At 41.9% G+C, this 20,966-nt stretch overlaps 1 protein-coding gene across 3 annotated transcripts in view; it reads right to left on the reverse strand.

The window, feature by feature from the left end:
- Positions 1-20,149, reverse strand: part of tab2 (TGF-beta activated kinase 1 (MAP3K7) binding protein 2) — a 39,439-nt gene extending 19,290 nt beyond the window's left edge. For all 3 annotated transcript variants that reach the window (XM_053337120.1, XM_053337122.1, XM_053337119.1), the window contains exon 1: positions 19,860-20,149. The gene's annotated coding sequence lies outside the window, so the exon portion shown is untranslated. The remainder of the gene's footprint in view (positions 1-19,859) is intronic.
- Between the last annotated feature and the right edge of the window lie 817 nt (positions 20,150-20,966).

The raw sequence follows: 20,966 nt of genomic DNA on the forward strand, positions 1-20,966 counted from the left end.
ACAGACACACACAGACACACGGACACGGACACACACACACACACACACACACACACACAGCAAACAGTCAACACATGATCAGGAATAAAACTATAACAGCCAAAAACTCAATGCCAGGCTGGCTCTGCATAATTACACCTAACATTTTGATTATGGATTTATTTCCCTAACAAGGATTTATCAATCAGGAATATTTGTATTTCTAGCCATTCATAATTTATAATCTCACAAAGAGGATTTTTCGAAATCTGCAGCAGATTAGACTCAGAGAACATATTCTCTCTCCAAACCAGTTTTGTTTGCGAGTAAAAAACCACGGCTACAATAACTTGTGTGAGGATGGACTGGCTCCTTCTTTGGAAAAGAAAAATGGTTTATGAAGATGAGGCAGAGGTTTGATATAAAGAATAAAGAGGAGAGGCCGCATGGGAAAAAAGCTGTCAAGGACACCAAAGCATCCTTTATAAACTGCTGTTAAACAAAACCGTCACACAAACATAGCCACCGCAAAGTCCTTTAAAAACCTGAGCCGGTTCCAAACATGCCCAGAGCACCTTGATCCTGTGTCAAAATAAAAGCCAGCAGACTGCATGGCCTGCCGTGGGAACCTCTGTAGACTATCCTAAAATCAGGGTATCTTCAAAAGTAAGGATCAGACTAACAAGGTGCTGTTGTTCAATGAGAAAGCTGTGCAACCATCCACCTCTGCAGGACAGCAGTTGCTCCTGAAGACCCTCCCTCCCTCCCCTCCTCCTTTACTTTCCTTTAGGCATTATATGTCAGGACCACAGCCTGAGCTAAAAATAGAAACCCTCAGCAACATGAAAAGTTATCCTGAACCACTAGTCTTTTCTGTTCGGGCTTTCTTTCAAGAGATTTTTCGAGTGAGGGTGTGAGCGATCTACAAAGCAAAAAAAAAAAAAAAATGAACACGTGAGAAGAGCTCGGTGGTCTCAGCAGGGGCAATTCTGCTGTGTTTTTTCCTTAAATTGTGGAAACATTAATTGCCTGAGCTGACAAGCCTGGACACAGACTCTCATTGAGCAGGTAGGGTACCATCTATAAGCTAAACTTTCCACGCCGGCTCTCAGGGAAAGATAAGCTTACATGATACAAGTTATTTTTCCAGCCATAAACCATGTGACTGTGTATGTTATACTTTTCACACCTTATTGGGATCCTTGGAGGGAGCCTAAACCTTTACAAACTGTTGGCGTTGGTTGCGAGTAACGCTGTAAGTCTTCCAAATGCTGCCATAAGCCAAGAGGAGGGTGGAGATTTTACCCAACCAATCCAAGTCAAGACAATAGAGGGGGGGGGCAGCGATGTAAAGCTTTAAAGTAGGTATATAAAGCAGTTGGATGCATGTCTGAGCACTTAATATTAGAGGACAGCTCAGAGTCAGCAGAGTACAGCAGCAGGGCTCTGGCATGACCAAACACTGAAGATGTGTTTGCTTTCTGCTCCGTATATTGTTATTTATTATTCCCATCACTGCACGTCTGCTGGATCCTGTTGTATTTGGACGGCTTTTAGTTTAGTCCTCAGAGAGAGAACTCTTTAAACTCTTTTCCAAACGGCGTTCCGCAAACCGACAAGGTGTGGAGTGTCGGATGCTGGAAAGCACAGAGCGTAGGATTAGAGAGAGAAGGGAAGGGGTGGCGAGACGGATAAAACCCGTTTTCCTGTCGTCTTCTGCTACATTTGGTGATGCATCGCCTAGTCACAAAAAAAAACAAAAAAAAAGCCCAGGCTCTTCCTGTTCCCCTTCAACCCAAACACATTCAACCTAACCCTACCCAGTCTGACAAATAGACCACAGACACAAATTACAGATAAAAATGTCACCGCTCGCAAATTCTTCTTTAAATGTTACATGAGTCATGGTTTGTACTTTTGTGTATTCACCAACGACAGACACAGTGATGGTTAAAAAGACAAGACATCACAGGACTGGAAGTGACAGTTATTTTTACTGTCATAATTAATAATTATTTTAGTTCTGTCTTTAAATATCTTGTTTTGTCCAACCAACAGCAAATATTTAATCTTCAATGTTATAAAAACAAAAGAACACAAACCCTCATAATGAAGAAGCTGCATCAGAGAAAGTTTCAGGTGATTTATCAATGTATTAACTAACTATCACTGTTTTTACTGTGTGTGGCTGTTGACAGATTACTAATCCATATTCTCTTCTGCTAATGTGCTCATCTGCAGTTCTCTCCCCAGGCCTGATTCCACAGTCAAACTGAGAAAAACCAGGCATAAGCCGACTATTAGTGAATTTAGATTATGGTAGGTATGTTTGTTGACTTTGCCAGAGGTTTTGTAGCTAGCCATTCCTCGCTGAAAGCACTGACCCTGCCTTCATGTGTTTGCCCACAGTTCCCATTTAGCAGCTGTTAAGTAGGCCTAGTATTTATACAGACGTGGCTAAAATAATTGCTACCCTTTCATTTTATTAAAATGCACCAGTCACCCACGACAGATATTTTATTATCAATGTTGTGAAAATAACTGAACTTGTGCTTATTGTACAAAGACTTTCAAAAATAGCCTGGAGTAGAAATGATTGGTACCCTTTAGAAGTTGTGAGAAATAAACTGATCTGTGGTGGTACTTTAAGCAGACTATGGTTTTTTAATTAGTATCACAGGTGTTTTCGATATAAAAATCACTCATGCAGCCAGTTTAAAAGGAGAAAATTACTCACTCTGCTGTTTTGTGCCACTGTGTGGATCACACTGAACATGGAAAACAGAAGGAAAACTATAGAGTGGTTGAAGGCATTAGAAAAAAAAGGTAACAGCCAAGAATGGTCAATGTAAAGGTTACAAAGGCCATCTCCAAAGAGCTTGATGTACCTCTGAACACTGTTGCTAATGTTATTAAGTGTAAGGCCTATGGAACTGTAGCCAACATATCTGGAAGAGGAAAATTAAGGGATTGAAGAAAAGTATTTCTCGAGTAGTCGAGAAAGAACCAAAGAAAACTTCAATACAGATCCAAGCTGGTCTTCAAGCTCAAGGTACAATAGTTGTTTGAATGAAAATAAACTCCAGGACCCAGGAAGACCCCACTTCTGAGAGTGAGACACAAAAAAGCCAGACTGGACTTTGCCAAAATGCACATTGACAAGCCACAGTCCTTCTGGGAAAATGTGTGGAGATGATGAAAGACACAGATGAAACAAAACGAGACCTTTTTAGTAAATCATGCCAACCCTATGTTTACAGAAGAAAAAATGAAGCCTTCAAAGAAAAGAACACCATGCCTACCATGAAACATGGAGGAGGCTCAGTGATGTTTTTGGAGTTGTTTTGCTGCCTGGGGCACTGGGTGCCTTCAATCTGTGCAGGGCACAATGAAATCACAAGACTAGGAAAGCTTTTTAGAGAAACCTACAGCCCAGTGTCAGTAAGCTGTGTCTTAGACACAGGCCACTGGTCTTCCAGCAGGATAATGACCCCAAATATACATCAAGTACAAATACTCAAGCAAGAAGGAGTAGAAAACCTTGGACTGTTCTGAAGTGGTCTGCTATGAGTCCTGATCTGAATCCCACTTTACATCTGTGGGAAGAGCTGAACTTTGCAGTTGGGAGACGTGGAGAGTGTAGAACCCTTATTCACCGTTACAGAGCTTGACTATAGTTACTGCCTCCAAAGAATATTCTACAAAATATGAAGCTAAGGACTAACAACATTTTTATTTGTTTTACTGTGGTAAACAATGTGTCAAGTTATAAATCAAAGGCAAAGTTTATTCAGTGTGATATAAAGAATGATGGTTACCATATAACTTCTGTCAGTTTAACTTAAAGCTGCAGGGTGGGACTTTTGTCTCCCCCTTCTGGCAGTGACAGTAATTACAAAAACACTGTCCAAGTGCTTACAACAGAGGCTTGCTGTAGCCTAGTCTGTTGTGGCTGTAAACTGGTGGCTAACTTGTTTCGAATGTCACAAAACCCCCACGATATGACCAAGATCAGAATTTGATCAAAGGGCTACACCATTAAATTATCTTATCCCCATTCAAGTTAGCAAAATGCTAACCGGAAGTTAGCTGGCTCAGCCAGCAGAAGTCTGTGGTACGCTGGAAACAAAGACATGAGAAGCTGTGACATACAGTGATTTTTTTTTTTTAAAGGAAAGGTAACAATATTTTCGGCCATGTCTGTAAAGTTACTGTGTTGTGTTGTGTTTCTGAGTCACAAACACAGAGGAGGTCAGGACAATACAGAAACTGTGTTTTTACTTACTGCAGCCTTTCAGTCAGGTGCAAATGATGCAGATGAAAACCTTCTGCCATATTGAAGTGATCAGCAGTACAGAATGATTCAGAAACCTGCACTTCAAGGAGCTCACTTGTATTTACCACATGAAACAGTCATTAGAAACTTCCTGGATGTAAACTTATACTTTCAGTATTTTTAACAGCAGGCAGGATTATTCTATGTAGAAACTGTGGTTAACCAGCTGACATGGTTACCTAAATATTGGGATGCAGCAGACAGCCAGCCCACCGGACAACCAGAGGTAGTCCGGTGGGCTGTGGGACTGGCATGGTCGATTTGAGCTGTGGGACTGTGGGCCGTTTTCACTGATCACTGTGAGGGCAGTGGTGGAGCTCCTGAGTCTATCCACACAGAGAGTCATACAGTGACTCATAGACATGTGGCAGAGTGAACCTGCTGGCTACTACCAAAAACTACTAAATAGCAGCTCAGTTAAGTGGAAGAAAGCAGTTGTACAAGCAGCTCGTGCACTACATGTACCACATACACAACATTCACACTAGTGCCTGCTCAGAACAACACCACTGCTCGTTTTTGTCACATCAGAGACAGGCTGCGATAAATTGAAGGAAACCCAAGTTATGTGAAAAGTGATCTGATACCAGCGAGGGGTTGGGAGGACATGGCCTGCGGCGGGGTGGTGGGCTAAAAAAAGGTTCAGAAACAGTTGTTTCTGATAGATTTTCCACCAGGAGTTTCAAAAGCTGCTCGGCTTTACTGGCCATCTGCGTGGCAGCAGATTCCTCCACTACATGATTCACAATTACAGACTTTTTTTGTCAGTTTAAGAGCCACGGTTACAACCTCTCATACCGCTCCTGCTGCTGGCTGCCTCATTAAGCTGTCTCAGCTCGGGAATTCATTGAGTTGTCTTTAGCTTAGCATTGAAGCCGTGCACATCATTTTCTGACAGGAGTATTTAAATATGTACATCAGCTTGTAACAATAAAACTGAAGAAATTGTGCAGCTCTTGATAAGCAGGGTTATTGTGGTTACAACTAATTTCTTAAATTGATTCATCAGATGCATTGCAGTTTATCAGATTCAGAGGATAATGGTGCAGTGTATTGACTCTTTAGAGAGTTCTAGAAGACTGTATGTGAACACTAAATGATGAGTAACATCTTCATAATAGTCTGGAGGTTGACTAATACCTGGTTTGTAGTCTGGTACCTTAACAGGCTCCCATGCCCTGTCCTTAAGATAACTAAGTTGCATACAAAAAGCCATAAATACCAGACATAACTTCCCTGTCAATCCCATTCCACAGCCCCTCCTTCAACAGGAAGTCTCACTCATTCTCACACACGCACACACACACACACACACACGCCTCTTTCTCCGTTGGTGCAACAATGCAGACACGCAAACAGAGCATGTCATCTCCTTCACAAGATCACACCCAATATTTCCTCCAAAACAAAACAGGTCTTAAGACGTTCAAATTGCACACCACGCATATTTGATTTCTTTTTTTTTTGTTAACTGCTATTCATCTGCAGACACTGACTAACCTTTAATTCTCTTTACACTTAAGTTTAATCCCCACTGCCACTTAGGACAATGGAGACTGCCTGGCCTTCCCATCATTCTGTAACTGGTTAACCTTTCCATTGCTTAATGTATAACATGTCACATATCCTTTATAAGCAGAGCCTCAAGTGATGTGCACGTTGTCTTGGAAACTTCTAGTAAGGCTTAAGTATCTAATTGAGAATGATATATGGCTGATGGTAAACTGTATCCATAGATTATAGATTTTGATTATTTTAGCTCTTCTTGTTGACTTGCATTTGTAAAAACATTCATTCATTTTCAGTATAATTACAGCTTTCTACTGTTGACTGTTCAAGCAGCTCTGGGCGCCTTGCTCAAAGGCACCTAAGCTTAATCTTTAAAGAAAAAGCAAAGCATTTTGGACTCAGGGATTCAAACAGGCGACCTTCCGGGCTCCCACTGCAGCGAGAGCTTGTGGGTGGCAGCGCCCTGTCTCTCATCGCTGGCTGCGAGGCAATTGAACACAATGAAGCGGCTTGCACTCAGGCGCTTAGCGATGACATGCGGAGTATGCACCAGCCAAATCTTCAGCCTTTATTGCCTTACGAAATGCACTTACTGTATGTCATCGTGCTCTTTGAAGCGCACACACACATACACACACACACAGTGGGACATTAGCAGCACTTCTTTTCTTTGGTCAGCGCATTCTGACGGTTCTGCTCTGGTGCTCGTGGTGTTATCAGGTCCTTACACACAGGGGAAAAAAGGCTTCAAGGCTTCTTTTTTTTAACCCCACCTCCAACAGGTTTCTATTAGAGATGCTGTATCAGATTCAGGCTGAAAACAGACCATTGAAAAGTTTCCTGAATGTTAAAATCTGATTTAAAAAAACATGGTAGTTTCAAATATCTCCAGAGGGGGGGAAAAAAAAGTATATTAACGACTGACTTACTCAGCACAGTTCCATACTTTCAGACCTGTGCTGTGTGTGTGTGTGCTGAGAATGTGTTATGTGTGGCGAGGAAGCAGTTATCAATGCATCCTGCCGGCTTCACTGTATTTGCAGGACCTCCGTGTGCTTGGCTGAGGAGAAAAACCCTCCGCCGGAAATGCTTCCCGCAGCTGTTAGGAGGATCATTCTCCACCTTGAGGCCAACCAAAAGACAAATAGCAGCCAAGTCACGTGACTCCTCCTGCTGCTGAGATGCCATTCGGTCTTATTCCGGCCCTCTCAAAACATTCGAGTCACATTCGTCTCCCTCGGCAAGTCGGGGCCCTTTTTCACCTAGATTTAGGCTAACTGACTGTTAACTTTCACCTCTGTGTGAACAGTACAGTGATGTGTGTGGAGCTGCTGGGATGGCTGCATCACAAGTACACAAAATGAATGAAAAATTAAACGCTGTGGGTTTTTAAAGCAGTTAGTGTTGACCAACGGCTGCTGTTCATAGTGTCTCCTACTGCTCTGAGTAGTGCTGAGAAGTTAATCCAATTTTATTTTCAATTAAGATTCTGGCATGCAATGACTATAAATGCAAGATAAATTGATTTTTGTGCCACATTCTGTTTTGCAATGACGCAAAACAGAAAAGGTACAGTCCAGCTGTTTGGAAACACTTTGGCTTCAAGGAGTCCGACGAGAAATAACAACAAATACTTAGTTACTCGGTGGTGTCTGCACCATATGGCAATACCACCAATTAGTTTCATCAATTCGTCACTCTGGAGCTGTTGACACCACCAATAGCTCACACTATGTGCTTTATATTAACCCACCTTTTCAAATTATAATCTGATTAGCTCTCCTGTCACCATTTAAGGGACAGCCATGTTTAATAAGAACATCCAAATAGAAACAGCATTCAAATGGAAAGATTTTCTGTCAAAAATGTGAACATTGTAAACATTACAGAGCTGTTATGTGTAAAAAGTCTAAAAAAAACATTATTTGAACTATTTTATAAAAACTTAGATATTGGTTTTGTGCTTTAACATTGATTTATTTCTCTTCATAAATCTGTATATGTGCATGGTCTCAACACATGTCCCACACTACACACATCACTACAGCTCATGTCTTTAAATTATAGCTTCTACTCACATTCTTCTTCTTCTGTACAGGAGATGAATAACAATTAGAGTAGTGTTGATAGTAGAGGACAAATATATAATAATATATATAAAATACATATTATATAACTACTGTAGTAACTGAAAAATGATAGCACATACTATGATATCAGTGTTTCCTCTACAATTGTACAGAGCCGGCAAAGCACCAGGCCAAAGAGAACCCCCGCCAGGCCAAAAATATCTTTTTTTAATGCCAAACATAACGCCACATATCCATTCATTCTGAAATCAATCGCATTTGTGGGCCTCTCTGTGCAGCGCTGTTCCGAAACGTGAGTCAACCTCTGTGTCGTTGCCTGGGAAACTCTCAGTAGCATAGCTCCTTTTAAGGAATGGCACAGTGCGTAATGTGTGTGGATAACGAGTGAGTGGCTGAAAAGTGAAAAGTGAAAAGTGAAAAGTGACGAGAAAGCGGAGCAGAGGAAAAACTTAGCAGTAAGTTGTCAGTGTGGCAGTAAATGTACAGGACAGACTACAGTCAATTCATCAACACAAAGAAAAGTCACGTTTCCCCAGCTGCCTAGCCTAACCTCAATATTGGGCAAAATAATCACGATTAGCCCTAGCTTCAAGTCTGTGCTAACCCAAGCTAAGCTAAATATTTTCAACCTTTTTCTGTAGTTGACACAAAGATAGAACCGAAAGCTGGATAGTCAAGAGATCGATGTGAGCCCACAAGGAGGAATTGAAAATCAAAGCTACATTGTTGCTATCTAATCTACCATGAAAGGTTAAGAAGCACAGAAGCTAGCAGGTTAGTACACATACAATAATCAGCAATGAAAGCTTGTTTTAAAAAGGGAGCGGTAGGGGATGAAATGTGTTGTTGTCTGTTATTAAGTTGAAAATGCAAATGATAGGGGAAATAATAAGAGCTGTTGAGTATAGCCTGCAAAGTGAGGTGTGGAAGCCAGATATCTTAACACCTGCTCAAGCAACCGTTGAGTCAAAGGTAGTGATCAAACAACTCAATCAATTCTTTATGTGCAGGGTTATTTTGCACTATGGGCAGGCTTCACGTGTGCACAGCTTTCTTTTCACACACACACTCACACACACCCACAGCTGGCTGGCGCGTGTGTGCTGGTTTAGTCGTCGGCTGTGCTGATGCCTGCAGAGGACAGGAGGGACACGACGCTGCGCTGCTTCTGCCTCGACTGGCACCGACAGGTGGGCCTAGGGAGGGTGCCAGCGCCGGCCTGACCTGATCCGCTGCACAGACGGCAGCCAAACCACACACACACATACACACGAACCCAAGGCAGCACATTCCTCTAAGGAATACCACAGCAGAGTGGCTCTGTTATGACATCTCTAACCAGGAGCGGAGGAAGGCCAGTGGGTTTGGAAGGCCAAAGGGCACCCATGGAAGAAGAGGGAGGAAAAGTGGATGGGGGGGTAGGGAAGAGGATGGAGGGGAGGGGAGGGGTGAATGGACTCAGCTAACCTAAGGATATCCCCGCACAGCACACTACACTTCCCTTATTTAAATTCAACAAGAGTTTCCATGGATCGGTAAGCGAGAGCAGGGAAACTATCAGAATGATCCAGACGCAGCCAGACTTTTGGTGCAGCTGGCAGAAAGTGCAAAGCTTCAGCTGATTCAACTTTTACAAGATCTCTGCTTAGTTATAGAAAGTTGTCTCTGTAGAAGAATAAAAAAATAAAAAAAATCTTTCAGATGCAAGGCTTCCACAAGCTTTCCTTGTATGTGTATGTTTGCTCTGCTGTTGTGCAATCTGCAGCAGAGGGGAGAAAAGATTCCGCTCTCAGTGTCATGGGAAGTAATGCTTGTTTTCTTCACCCCGGACCTCAGGTGGTAATATGGGAGATGCAAAAAGGTTGCAAAATACTGGCGAAGGAAAGGGGTCTAATTTAAACAGACCACTACGGCTTGCAAGAATTTCATGGAGACCCACACAGGCAGTTGCCCTTGGCAAAGCTGAACCACAACAAACAAAGCCTTTTTCAGCTGGGTGGACTCCCGTTGTCCACCACACCCTGACAATGTGTTTTCAGAGTGAGACAGCGAGGGGAGCGAGGGAGTACGAGAGCCCGAGGCCCACGCTGTTACTGATAGGACGTCGGATCAAAGCCCTTTGCCGTCGATAGAGAGTGCAAAAGAAGAAAAAAAAAACCTGAGAGAGATGAAAGAGCGTGAGCAGAGATGTGGGAGAAATGATGAAGGACAGATCGGTCCCTTTGCGGCGTTTACAAGCGAGCGCGGAAGAAGAGGAGGCTCTCTGCAGCGCGTCCGCGAGGAAAAGTTGGGAGGGAGTGAGGGGGGTTACGTGGGGCCAGAACCTGCTCACAGGATAAGCAGAGGAGTGATGATAAGACAGCAGGCTGCACGATCCATCCTGTACAAAACAACACTATCTGCTTACTCACACTGATGCACTCTCACTCACTTCACTCACTATCACATAAGACTAAAAAAAACAACATTTAACTTTTTTCTTTTTTAAAACTAACTCGCATCAATTATCAAAATAGCTGCCGATTCATTTTCTGTCAATCAATGAATCCACCAATGGTTAGAGCTCTCCATGTTTGATTTAATTTCAGCTCCAAGCACAGTGACGTGAACCTTTGCTTGACTATTGGAGGAACTTGTTGGGAACTTGGTCAACGTTACTGAAAAAGCAGTGATAACAGTAATGAGCCCAGCCCCCACAGCAAGCATCATATTACTATAGTGCTGCTGTAGTATTCTCAGCTCAACGTGTTCTTTCTTTTAGATGAATACAGCCAGCAGAGTTCATTCCCAAACAGCTCAAACTGCATTAGTTCAGTAAGTTCTGCCTAAACACCACTAAAAAAGGAGATGTTATTTGTGATTTGGGTGAACTGACCCTTTAACTGTCACAGATTTATTAAAAATCCAATCAAACTCCAGTTTACTCCAACACATGTTCATATTCCTAAAAGCTGTTTTCTTCTGCTATTTTTCTCTGCTGCTTCCTGTCATAATGTGGGGAAATTAATGATAGTAAAATAATGTGGAAAAAGATTAAAAGCAGCAGTATGTTAGCATTTGAAGAATTCCTCACTTAGACCCTAACCCTTAACAAAACTCTGAATTTATTCAAACAATATCTTCATGTTTTTGCAATGCTAAGAAGCCACTTCTAATCTATGTGGAGAATAAATATAGGAGATTGCTTAAAAAGGGGGAGGGGGGGAGAGAGTGGAGAGATCCCTTCATGTCATAGTATCCAACACTATGGGAAGCTTTACTATTAGCAGGCTGCAGGAAAACAGGGATGCTAACCTCCATCCAACCTCCCATGAACCAATATCCAGGTTGGGGATGTCATGTAAGGTCTGGAAACACTCTGGTAGAGATCACTGCAGTCAGTGTGTAGTCTCCTATTCATTTCAGAGCAGAGAAAAGACAGAAAGAGACTGTAATAAAGATTAACGAGAGAGAGAGACGGAGAGAGAGAGAGAGACGGAGAGAGAGAGAGAGAGAGAGAGAGAGAGAGAGAGAGAGAGAGAGAGAGAGAGAGAGAGAGAGAGAGACAGAGAGAGAGAGAGAGAGAGTAAGATAGAGAGAGAGAGAATAAGACCACACAAAACCAGGTCAGCAATCCTGCAGTGACAGGTACATCAAAGATGCTGCCGATGTCTATCAGACTGTCAATGCTACCAAACACACATGTGGTCATGTGTCTCAGAGAGGAGACTGTATACGATCATGCATTATACAGAGAGGATAATCAGCTACATGACTGTGTCTACTTTTCTTTAAGTCTCACCACCAAACAGCTCTGTTTACTATAAACTGCTGTGAACAGTACAGACTTGTAGCAGCAAACACTCATCTAATTCTTAAGCTAACATTATCACTGCTCAGGCTTGGCTGGTGTTTTTATATATGATATTCTACTCATTTCATTTAGCTTAAATGGTGTATATTGTGTTATGTGAAGCACCATGTAACTTCAGTTTGGAAAAGGTGCTATAGAAATATTTATTATTATTGTTACTACAGTATTTAGAAATCCCAAAGGTATGATTTTTGATACGATTATAAAATACAGACTCCGAGTAAACCTGGAGTACACCCAGAGTGTACGAGGAACACTTGAAAGCAGCATGTAATCCCCTCTCTGACCACAATGGCAGAGTGGCGCTGTCCACTTCCCTGCTCGTCGACTATCGCAGAAGCAGAGGACGAGAGATTTGTGTCTTTTTTTTTTTTTTTTATGTTTGTGGTGAATGAAACTCGCAAGTCTCTTCCTTGTCTGAGCTGATACTCATCTGCTTGCCTTCAGTCATTTATTCAGCTGTTTCTCTGCTGTGGAACCAGATAAACTTCTACCTAAGTACTCGTATTTTTAGCGTAGTTTCTGAGCAGTAGGCGGTTTGGGGGTCGAACAGGTTTGGTTGGTTGATTGAAGCATATTTTTATGAGTCAGATGCAGATTGGCTCTCATAATGAGTCAGGTGGGTGCAAGTATTGTAATGATTTCTTATCACCAGCCAATCAGCTTTTTTACGTTTGTTTGGGGTTTTTTTTTAAACACAAATATCGTCATCTAGAAAATAGATACTCCTGCTCACACGTATAATTACATCTTTTAAAACAACCATTCCACATATTAAGTAACCTGCAGTGTCATTAATAAAAACCTGAATAGAATTAACTTTCTGCCCTTTAAAAAAAAAAAAGTTTTTATTCATGCTATGATTCCCCAAAACGTACAACTACAACAGAGGAAGGCCTAAATGTGAAAAATGCAAAGTGTTTATAAGAGAGATGCACAGTGAGAGGAAGTGTTTGGTCACAAACACACACACACACACATATCCTGCTGCAGAGGCGAAGGTCTGCAGGGCTCTGTGGAGCAAACACAGGCCAAAGATAAACCTCTGAAGCGTCTTCCTGTGCGCTGTCACTCAGGGGTTACATTCAAAAAGCAGCTCGTGCTGGAGGAGCGGTGACACGTAACACTAGAAAGGCCAGTGGGATTTGTGGATGGGGGGAGAAAGCCAACGGGCGACTGAATGGACACGTGTAATTATCTTTAATATTTGATGGCTTGTTTGTGAGAGTTGAACGGCGCTGGTTGGCGCTCAGAGTGGGTCTAGGAAAAGTCACACAGAGCCAGTTTGAAACCTGAGATTTTTTTTAGCTTGAAAAATTCAAAACAGTCATTAAATGATGTGGAAGAAGAATTGTTGTCGAGAGCTGTTGGAAGCTTGACCTTACTGATAAACCGTGATGGATTCACTTTTAATAATCATTTGCCACTGAGATGTGCTCTATATGGCAAAGTGACAACACACACACAAGGTACTTTACAAAAGCTCTTCAGGTTTTTTGTAGCTACTTCTACCATGTACTATTTTAAAATTTGATTTTCTATCTTCATCATGATTAATGTTTCTTTTTTAACATTGCTTTACGCTCCTTTTAGTCTCTTTTATTGTGAAAAACCTGTTGTGTAATTTGTTTTAATGTAAAGCACTTTGAGCTGCATTATCCTTATTATTCCTGTATGAAAGGTCCTATACAAATACAATTATTAACATTAGAATTATTATTATTATTATTAACTTTAAATGCCTTTTACTGAACAACATATCTATATTTGAAAGATATTACATAATGAACAGAAATCAAAGTGCTTGATGCTCATATTAAGTATCACAGTAAACAGACTCGTCTTTCAAGCTTGCCAAATTGATTCTGGAACCTGTTGCTTCTTGCACCAGGTTTTATGTGAAAGTAAATCAAAACTAAAAGCTAAAAGTCCGACTATGAGAAGTAAACACTGGCCTGCTCAGAATAAAAAGCTCTGCAGCTTCTATCAACCAATAAATCATAAAAAGAGCAACAGGGGTGGAAATGAACTGCTTTGAGCACAACACTGATCCCACTAACAATGCCGAAGTGTCTTAAGAGCTACGCTGCTGTCTTTCCAAACATGCCTGTTTAACACACCAGCAGCTCTGCTTCCAATTAGTTTAAATGCTACATCCAAAGGGAGCCGGCGGAGAAGCCCCGCTATATTCTTTTAATTGACGGTTGTGCTACTATCCTATTTCATAGCCTCGGTTTCTGCAGAGGAAACTTGAAAAACACTTCATTAGCATGAGAAGCTGCTCTTTAATTATTCCACCGCGTTCCAAGCTGATTTACAAGTGCCGTTACACAGGACGGCTATTTTGAGATGATTTATTAAGCTGAACAATTCACCAGTCTGTAAATGTTAGTGATATGCGGGTTAATGTGCCCTTGTCTCCAAACATAAGCTAATGAATAATGACATTAGCAATTTTAGCCACTAATTCTTCTTCCCTTCACAGCATTGACGTGGGAAATGTGTTTTTCTTGCATTCATCATTCAAACTGCTTACTTATTCTAACAAACAATAAGCTTCCTTCATATTTTAATGTTTTATAATCATTTTACAGGCAACCAACAAAAAGTAACTAATACACAGTAGTATTATAATGGCAGTGAATGGTGCAGTGCATTGTAATGCTTTGGATGCATCTACTGATATATACATGCATAGATGAATGTGTCCATTTAAATTGATTGTCACTGTTCTCCGTGACACTTTTATAAAAGAACATTTTGTAGTGAATTATTCTAATGAAACTTAGCAGAGGAAGTGTTGATGTTCACTCACACTACACACACTACACACACTATACACTACATTCATACAATGCAAGACTGTGTGCCGTGCAAATGAGAACCAAGACAGTGCTTATAATGGAACTGCAAAGCTGAGCTGACTGGGTCTGGATTTTCAGGAATTAGACAGCCCCGGAGCAATTCAAGCTCTCCTCACAGCTTGTGACAGAGGATGTGCCAGTTTACGGAAGTAAGGGCAGCAGTTTTTAGAGGAATAGAAAAAAAGCTGTAGGTGATGAAACCCAAGGCTCAGGGTCAATGGCACGGGGGGCGGGGGGCAGATGCACAAAAATATCTGTGTAGGATGTGCTTCACATTTCTTCTATTTGCTAATGCATGTAAAAAAAAACAGAGAGAGAGAATGAGAAGGTAAGTTCTAATCATACTGTATGTGTGACTGGAGAGAGCACGGTGCATTTAAAGACGTGACCTCAGAGGGACAGCAAAGTGGAACTGAATCTTATGTTTGCAGCGTTGCAATAACTGACTGACGACAGCAAACTGAGGCAACGTTCACCTGAATTGCACAGTGTGGCAAAGTTCACTCACTGATTTTTACAAGAATAAGAAGAAGAAGAAGTCTAAACAAAAATATAGTTCCCTTTTTTGCACACTTAAGCTCCGGTTACTACTAGGGATCAGCAAATTGCAGGCTACGCTGGTCCTGGCACATCAGGCAACAGCAGCAGGATGTTTTCACCCATGTATCCTGCGTTCAGTCCCGGGCCTGCACCGCAAATCATCACCATTACTAACATGTTATTTGGCGTGCAAACCGTGTTTCAAGATTGCCACCTTTATGTCAGGAAATACGAGCTTTCAATTATTGTGTTAGCTAAGTGAGCAATATCTCAAAACAGTCATTGAAATGAGAAGAGCAGCTACGTCTAAATAGAAATACTGAAAGTGACACTAGGAGCTCCAGGAGAAGCATCAGCGTGCCCAGTGACTACTCTGAGGATAGTCTACACATATACTCATATTCTGAGTCAGGTGACTTTTCTCTAGATTTGTCTGGCGCTGTCTTTCACAGTGATCCATATGTTGATAATCTAACACTTTACCTCTTTTATCAGGCATGACCTAGTCTGCATCCATCTCCATTATCTTATCTGCATGACCTAATCTGTGCGTTGCTGCAACACCTATGCAAGTCAGTCAAGTTTGGAGAAAAAAAACTTGGCTTGTCAGCACGTTTTCTAAACAAATGTGTGGCTTATGGATGGGTGCTGAACCTCGACACTTTGGAGCGTGGACCAAATTGTGTGAGAACTGTTGGGAAATTAAAACAGGCGCTTCCTTTGGTTATGTGCTTCGTTGCTCATCCTTTGATCAGATTGATGAACTGATACTGTATCTTACATATGCAAAGCTCCGAGTAACTGTATAAAACCACACTAAAACACTATTACTTCACTTATATTGTTAAAGGAACTGCTCTTTAAACTTATTTACTGGTGTGCTGTACTGGTGAGGTACTGGAAAAGTGGATCCCTGTGGACTAACTAACTTCTATCTAAATTCTGCTATAAGGTGGCCGGAAACACGACCCCAAATGAATGCTAATGCAGTGTCTGCTGAGTGTGTAAACAGGCAATTATAAAGTCATAATTTGTCAGCTCGTTGAGGACTTTTGTTGGCCTCTGAATGCCAAAAACGAAACCCCAAAATCAATGAATGCAGCTAGAACGTATCAAAATAAAGCCTAATCATGCGCAACTCCAATGTGCTGACACTCGCAAAACTCCAAATGTTCTAGTGCACGTGTCAAAGTTATTGTGGATAATCTGCAAAGCCGCTGCAGAAGTGGCTAAATTAACAAGTGAGAACAGGACAGCGGGAGGTATAGTGGACTGTGCAGTGTCAGCCTCGCTGCGTGCAATTTAACCCTTGAACTGGAGACGAGCAGCAGCAGTATATAGTGTGTAATGGAGGACTCCATTTAAAGCGGAGAAGTTGGAGTTGGGAGAGCTCGACAGGGGGAAAGAGAGAGGGGGGGGGGGGCTCCAATAAGAGCCTCTCTTCCTGACAGCCACACACTCGAGTGTGGGGGAGGGTTAAAAAGCACCGAGCCCTCTTCCTGAGACTGCAGCAGTGGGGCATTATGTGATGGATCCTTCCCTTCCAATAACTTGAATCCCAATTTGGCATTGTAGGTCTGTAGAAAACACACACACACTGTACAATAACCTATGTGGACAGGTCAGTGAGCAGAGAGCTGCCTGAAAGTACATGTATCAAGTTGTATGTGCATGGCTTCAGAGCCTGCAGCCTCTTTAAAGACAATCTGTTGTGACGCACAGAGAAAAGAGAGAAAGGTAAGCCAATATCATTTCCTGGGTTCAACTGACTCTGCACTGTTGATTCAAAACAACAAGCGTTTGTGCTTCATCCAAACACACTCATATGCAGTAATTATCCTTTCCCTCGTGAAAGGAGGAAAAAAATAAATAAAAAATACACACCCCCACCCTTTGCTCTGGTTGGTGATAAGTTGTTGTGCAAACTGCAAAAATGATAAATCAGGGAAACAGGTTTTTCAGGAAAGAAGGTTTAAACACTGGACGTGCCACAAAGGTTCTCAGACGTTAGCGTTAGCATTGCTTGTTTATTGTACCAAAAAAAACAACAACAAGGAAGCAGAATTCTTCACCTCAGTCAACCAGCATCCACTCACCGCCATCACTAATATGTGCACTCACTTAGTCATGTTGATTTAGCCTGTTAGCATACGCTTAATAACATCCAAACAAAGCAATTAGCAGCCTGCCATTCTATACGGGTGCTTGATCCTCACCAAAATCCAGATTTAGCGCTTATCACACGAGCGCTGAGCAGAGTCTCCAAAGAGTGGCAGATCAGCAAAGGCCTCCTAGCAACATATTTGCCCGGCTACAGGCACACATGGTTTCAGTTAGGGGTCTGCACCTATAAACAGTTGGCCGTGGCAGCTTATTGGTCAGGAAGTGCAATGTTGACTGCAAGTCAAGACAGGCACAAGCTGCTAATGAGTGATATACACTCTTACAGTCTCTGTGACAACAAAGTTTAGATTGGAGGTGTTTAGAGGCCGGCAGAGAAGCCGTTCCCAAGCTCTTTGGAGTCGTTGATACACTCAAAGTCGGTTGACGTCTGCTGAGGGTAGAGTGTAAAATAAAAAAGCCTAGATTGTAAAAGCCACTGTCAGGTAGAGTTGGACTTTGACCTGATTTCTGGCTACAGCAAAAGTCAAACTTTAATGTCACAGAGGAGATTCAGGATTTAAGAAGGAGATTCAGTTTCTAAGCTGCCAGTTTTAGAACAATAATAAAAAAAGACTAATTGGACACAAGTTGATTAGCTGCCAAACCGGCTGGTTGAGCTGACAGATTTTCCAGTCACAAGTCAAGTCATTTTTATTTGTTTAGCCCAATATCACAAATCACAAATGAGCCTCAGGGGGCTTTACAGTCTAAGATTAACAACACAACATCCTCTGTCTTTGAGCACTAAGCAAAAATCTCCTCTAAAAAAAAAAAAAGAAAAAAAAAAGCCCCCTATAACCAACATTTTGTATCATTGGACTGGTGGCTGGTGTTCATATGAAGGCCAGCCTAAGTGATACAACATGGGAGAAACAACAGGCTCAAACACACCCGGAAGGGGTTTCCACTGTGCCAAGTAGACCACCACAAATGGCCTAACACTACCATGAATCGAAAGCAGCTTTTCTAACCTCACATGGCATTTTTAAAAAACATGTTATAAAAAAAAGCAATATTTGTGATACGTTCAATTGCAGTCACAGTGATAGAATGTGTTTGGACTGCCAGCAAGCAGAAGGAAAGCAGGATTAATATATCAATGATCTGTGTGTTTAAGGATTTTCTACATAACTCAACTGTACTCCTTCCATAATTTAAAAACATTCCTACAGCATTGCTTTTTTTTTTTTGTGCAATCACATGACTTTTGCAATAAGAATACATGTAACTTATAAAAGACATGTTGCAATCTGTATCTCCCAGCAGATCAGGCCACCTGTAGCTGCTTCGCAAGAATAGATGAAACATAAGAGAGGAATCTATCATCGTAACTGGTTGGGTTATCTCAGGGTAAACATCCCTCATCCTAACTGTACAAACAATACAAACAACAACAACTGAGCTGTCATTCTGGCTGGCAGCAACCCCCTACCCTCCCTACCCTCCCTACCCTCCCCACCTTCCCCTCTCCTCTTATCCGTTTTGATCACAACTGCCACAAATCAGCATCATCTGATCCCTGAAGGACAAACACATACTTATCATGAGAGACAGGTGAAGTGACTCACTTATCGCAGCACTTATAAAAGCAAACAGTCTACTGTGTCTCTTCTGGGTTAATCTGACCACAGTTGTGCAACATTAAAAATGGTCCCAGTCAATTATTACACCTCAGAAGCTCTACTTTGTATTATCTCTTCTAAAGAAAAGGGGGAAGGGATATATGTAGTGGAGTCTTTAACTTGCATGTATGACACATTCACAGTTATCATCGGGTTACTTCTTTCAACACATTTTGATGTATAGATGTATAGATTCTCATGGTTATCCTAGGAGGGTGAACCGAGGGCAACTGGACTTGGATGAAAATACTTGAAGACGTTGAAGTATATTCCAGGGAGGCTTCCTCACTTTATGATATACATTTTACACAAAAATGTCCGTTTCAGTGTCGTAGCGAATGAATACATCGTTAATAGCAGTGTGACAGCTTCATTTTGAGGCTCGTTAAAGATCAAATAGTCGGTGTGTGAGATGAGGTGCAGCTACTACTTTATGATTTAACGTTTCCATCCACGACTCGTCCTGCGACGTTTCAACCAGAGCTCAATGGAAAAAGTAGCCTAACATGAGCTACTAAACATGTAGCGACAACCACAGTTATGCTGAAACAAAAACACCCCTAATGTGTAGAAACAGGTATTCATATTAAGTGTGGGCTTGAAGGAGACTTTTATACTTTAGACAGTGATTTGTTAACTCGGCCGAGACGGAACAGCCCCCCAAACACTTCAAGTTAGCTAACTATGCTAGCTGCCTGCTGTGGACAAAAACTTTTTCCACATCTGAAAACTTTTTTCTCTCCATTTTCTTTCAAACAGAATGAGGTAGAATGTTTTTAAAAAAAATGCGTATCGCACAAGACGCTGGAAGGCTTTATTAATTCACAGTAAAAGTTATTTAAAACGTTATTCTTCCGGCTGTTGCTAACTGGCTTCATTTAAGCACTATTTCATGGAGCTTACCTTCCCGTCTCCGCTGACGCCGCCGCTCCCCGGGCCGCCTTCAACACCCGACACCGCCGCCGGACCTCCAGAGGGCCGCGGAGCTGGGACAGGAGAAGCCGATCAGGGTCCAGCTACTACCAGGGAGACGAAGAGCCAACTGCACCGAGGCCCCGGGCCTTGTGTGTCCTCGAAATAACGTTAGGGGGAGGGATACCGAGCCTCAGCCCTCCGCTGTTTGACTGAGACTCGGGAATACCTTTTTGACAGCTCCTCTTCTTCAGCCCCCCCCTCCCCTCGACAGCCCTTCACTTTTCTCTTTTTCCTCACTTCCAGCAGATACGAATCAAAATACTGTCACAGAATATGGCGGCTGCATAAGCAAGCTACTATCGCGAGAGGAAGACTTGTTTTTCTTTTTTTTTTAGTTTCCCAAACTTGTGCAGAGGGAGGGAGGAGACCTGTGTGGTTGCTGCCCGCTGCTGCTGCTGCTGCACAGGATGCAAGCAAAGGAAAAAAAACAAGTGAAAACTATACAAGAGAAATGTTAGAGCTGAGCATGTCTGCTCTTAGAAATATATACATCAAATGTGACTGACGACTACATAGCTACTGTATTTATCTTATCTTATCACACCTTTACAGGGAGTAAAGTGCTCACTTGAGCAACACATGATCTACTCTATTGCTCAATTGAAATCAGTGAATTAGCACTTCTGAACATTCCTAAAGCTGAGCTAGACCAGTGCCAGATTTTTACACCACTGTGTGTGTCTCTCTTACAAAACTTACAAATAAAGACATTTTGACTTGATCTTCTTCCCCTTGCTGTCTGCGTGATTGACAGCATCACAAACCAACATCAGTCTAAATCAGTCAGGGGTTCTCTAACTATATTTAACCCTGTACATAAACACTTTACTACCCAAAGGAAACAACACATTTCACATCACATCTTAAGTGTTACATACAAACCTGCATGTCATTATCTGCACTTACAGTAACATTTTGGTCAAACTCATATATAACTTCTGAAGAGAGGCCTCTGTGTCGTATCTGTTGTGACCGATCGAACATTACAAACAGCTGTTGAGATGAGATTTGGACCTGCATTATTTCCTGCAGCGC

Source organism: Scomber japonicus, chromosome 17 (assembly GCF_027409825.1).
Source record: "Scomber japonicus isolate fScoJap1 chromosome 17, fScoJap1.pri, whole genome shotgun sequence".
Taxonomy (NCBI): domain Eukaryota; kingdom Metazoa; phylum Chordata; class Actinopteri; order Scombriformes; family Scombridae; genus Scomber; species Scomber japonicus.